Raw genomic sequence first — 4,620 nt, forward strand, 5'->3', positions numbered from 1 at the left:
GGAAGCATGATGTCTCTTCAGTTTAGGCCAATTTTGTCCACCAACTATGTGGTCCATGGTGAGCACAGCACAGTGTGGGGGGGTATGCAGTGGATGCAAGGACTGTTGGACTCCTTAGTGGCACCTCTAGATCTAGCAGCTAGGGACCAGGGCAGTCAGTGGTGCTGGTCAGAGACAGTGGTGTGCACACACTCAGCTGCAGAGGCTAGCTGCAGACACCTGTGCCTGCACACTTTTTCCTTAAGCATGTGTGCTTCAGTGGAGGCTGATAGTGGAAGTTGGGCTAGGGACATGCAGGTACACAGCTAGAAGGGCTAGCTATGGGTAGGTGTGATGTTGCCAGCCAGTGATTAATCCAGGCCCACAAACAGCTGCAGGGGCTGTGGCATTCCATGTGATCACCTGTGGCTCCAACTCTCCCTGCCCATCTTACCCCGGGCATGTGTACTGCAGTGGAAGCTGATGGCTGATGACAGGATCCAGGCTGGAAGCATGCAGGCACACAGTTGAAGAAGTTAACTATGGGTGGGTGTGGTAGTGCTGGACAGTGACAGAAGACAGGGCCTGATCTGGGCTCAGAAGTTGCTCCAGGAACCCTGGCTTTTGGTGTGCCCACTGTGGCTGCACGATCTTCCTCAGGGTATGAAAGCTACAGTGGAGGCATAAGGATAGTTCCATGTAGATGTGCAGATGGAGGCCCCAAGCAGAAGCACAGTGGTGAAAGTCACCCAGGGTGCTTAGGCTGGCATTTTGCACTCATGCAGATGCAGAGGCTCAACATGGCTATGTGTGTGGCTCCTGGGCTCTGGCAGTAGCATGGAAGGACTCAGGCAGCTGGCAACTTATACTTGCATAGCTTCAGGATCCTGGATAGCTGTTGGTATGGTTCCTGGGCTCTGACAGGGGTGGGAGGAGGAAAGGAGTGGGAAGGAACTCAGATGGCTGGCATCAGCAAATGCAAATACCTGTGGAGTGAAAGCTGGTGAAATATGCAGGCAATCCACAGCAACTGTGTTGGCTGTTGGTTTCCTCAGTGGTGAAATTTGCTGAATTCGTCTGCAGAGCAGGTCTTTGTGAACTATGATTGCTCCTGCTGTATGTCTGCTAATAATAGCCTCTGCTTTTCTTCCTTGTTCCTAGCTGGCTCTATACATTTCAGCTTTGCTGGTCTAGGTGGGGTGAAACCAAAGTGGGAACTTTCTGCAATGCCTCAAGAGGCTGGATAAGCTGTTTGCTCACCCCTACTCTTCCTTTCCTAGAGAGAGGAACTCTTTCTTGGTGGAAGTTTTTTCTTGGTGCTGAACAATGCTGCTTTGGGAGATGGGATGTTGCAGATGGAATGAAGTTGTCTTCTTTCTCTGCTTGTGTGGTTCTCAAAAATACTGGGTTTTGTTCCACTGTGCTGCTAAAATTCCTAGGTGGACTCTAGAGGTTTTCCAGAGCTGTTTTTATTCATGGATAGCTGTTCAATCATTGAACTTTTGAGGGGGGGTGCTGGGGAAGCAGGGTTCTTCTGCATTTCAGTTTTCCCCAGAAACTAATGGCTGATTTTTCATCAAAAACCATGGAGGCCAGAAGGCATACTTAAAGTGTGAAAAGAAAAAAATAGTCAACTAAGAATTCTATATCTGTCAAAACTATTCATCAGAACTGAAGGAGAAATCAAGACAGCCCCAAACAAACAAAATCAGAAGAATTTGTCACCAGTAGACGTGCCCTACAAGAAATGCAAAAGGGAGTCCTTCAGGCTGAAAGGGAAGGATGCTAGATAGCCATACACAGAAATAAAGAACACCGGTAAAGGTAATTAAATAGGTAAATATAAAATTCAGTATTATTTTATTATTGGTTTGTAACTTTTCTTTTTTACTACATGATTTGAAAGACAAATTCGTAAAACAATAATTATAAGTCAATGCTAGTGGATACACATCGTATAAAGATGTAAGTTATGACAATAACATCATAAAGGGGAAAGGACAGAGGTGTCTAAGAGTGTAAGAGCAGAGCTTTGCATGCTACTGAAGCTGTTAGTATTAATTCAAACTAAAATGTTATGAATTCAATATGTTACTTATAATCCGCAGGATAACCACGAAGAAAATAACTCAAAATATACAAAAAGGAAAATGAGAAGGGAACCAAAATGGAACACAACAACAAAAAATCAATTAAACACAAATGAAGGCAGTAATGGAGGTAATGAGGAAGGAAAAGCTATAAGACATATAGAAAAAAATAGCAAAATGGTGAAGCAAATTCTTCCTTATCAGTAATAAGTTTAAATGTAAGTAGAGTAAACTCTAATCAAAAGGCATAGATTGGCAGAATGGATGAAAAAATTATGATCAAACTATATGCTGCCTACAAGAGACTCATTTTAATCAAAAGAAACTGGTAGGTTGAAAGTGAAATTATGGAAAGAATACTCCACACAAATAGTAACTAAAAGAGAACTGGGGTAGTTATACAAATATCATACTAAACAGACTTTAATTCAAAATGTGTTTCAAGGTACAAAGAAGGACATTACATATTGATTAAAAGGTCGATTCACCAAGGAGCTATAATTATAAACATACACACAACTAACAAGACCATCACAAAATATATGAAGCAAAACCAGGCAAAACAGAAGGGAGAAATAGTTCTACAATAATAGTTCTATACTTCAATACTCCACTGTCAGTAATGGGTAGAACAACAACCCATAAACAGAAGATCAATAATAGAGAACTTGCAAAACACTATAAACCAACTAGAACAAATAATATATACAGAATGCTCTGCTGGCAATAGCAGAATACATATTTTTCTCAAGTGCACATAGAGCATTCTCCAGGATACACCATAAATTGAGCCCCAAGTCTCAGTTAATTTAAAAAGAATAAAATCTTATGAAATATCTTTTGTGGTGACAAAGGAATGAAAATGAAAATCAATAACAAGTGAAACTGGAAAATTCACAAATATGTGGAAATGGAACAACACACTATTAAACAATCAGTAGGTCAAAGAATACATCACAAAGGAAATTAGAAAATACTTAGAAATGGATTAAAATGAAAATACAGCCTATCAAAACATATGGGATACAGCAAGGCAGTGCTCAGAGATTTATAGTTATAAAAACATATTTTTAAAAAGAAACAATATATCAAACCAATAACCTAACTCTACACCTTAAGGAAATAGGAAATTAAAATAGCAAACTAAATCCAAAGTTAGCAGAAGGAAGGAAATAATAAAAATTAGTTATAATATTGTAAATTAAGTATATTTCAGTTAAGTAATTAATTAAATTTTTAAAATGGTGTTGGCAAGTTTATGAGAGAACAGACACACACACTCTTATGCACCATTATTGGGGATGTATAGCAAATGTATAGGGCAAATTAGCAGTATCAAAAATTTTAATGTCTATATATCCTTTGACCCAGGAATTTTTTTAGGATTCTACCATATAAAAAATATCCTCACATAAGCCCAAAGATATTTATTGCAACATTATTCATAATGGAGGGGGGAAATCCCTGGAAGTAACTTAAATTTCCATTAATAAGTGAGTGTTTAAATAATGTTAATATTCAGATTCTTGAATAGTATGACTCCACAAAAAAGAAAGAATTTATATGGAAAGAACTACATGGCATATTGTCATGTGGTTAAATAGAAAATAAGGAAATTGCAAATCATTATAGAGTATGATTCCATTTATGTTAATATACTATTAATGATGATAATCTGCTCCACAGATGAAATTGCCTGGTTATGACATCGTCCTGCTGCCCTAGGATTGAGAAAGAAAAAAAAAGATAGTGAGGAGAAGAAAATTACAAAGGGATAAGGAGTTGGTAATAAAAAGAGGAAATAGAGACTTCAAATTTTTAACTGTATATCCTGAAAGGGAGAATAGTGCTTAAAGAGTACAGGTTCTGGAACCAGACTGCCTGAGTTCATAGTTGGACTCTGAACTTACTATCTGGGTAATTATCAGTTAGTTGTTTCACTTCTCTGAGCCCTAGTTTCTTCATCTGTAACATGGGAATAATAATACCTTTCTCATAAGGTCCTTATGAGGATGGGCTAAATTTATCCATGTAAAGCACTTAACAAAGGTGCATAGTAAGCACTCAATCAACATTAGCTGTTATTTCTTTGGACCAGGCACTGTGTTGTGTTTTCTGTACATGATATTATTGAATTGTTACAATGACCTGGATGTCATCTATGGAAGCTAACTGTTACAGAGCCCTTCCCTCTTGTGCTACAGTTGCTTCTGACTTTTACTGCCCTCCTTTTATAGTTGAGGAAAATGAGGGTCAGAGAGATAGATGGTTTTGCTCAAGGTGCCCTAGCCATATAGGGATGGTCTAATTCCAAAGCCCAGCAAACTCATTTTACTACTCCAGAGGGAGAAGGGAAAGAAAATAGAGAGGGGAGAGCCAGTGCTGGGTGAGGGTGGGAGACAAGAGGGGACTACATTGGGTTTTATCTCTAGCAAGGGCCTGAGATACCTTTGGGGCCAATGCAGGGCCAGGCCAGCAGAAGGCGGGGTGGGTGGAGTTGAGCCAAGGGAGAAGGGATAAAACCAGGTCCTGACCCACAGCACCCAACCCG

The sequence above is a fragment of the Phocoena phocoena genome, chromosome X, assembly GCF_963924675.1.
Source record: "Phocoena phocoena chromosome X, mPhoPho1.1, whole genome shotgun sequence".
Classification (NCBI taxonomy): domain Eukaryota; kingdom Metazoa; phylum Chordata; class Mammalia; order Artiodactyla; family Phocoenidae; genus Phocoena; species Phocoena phocoena.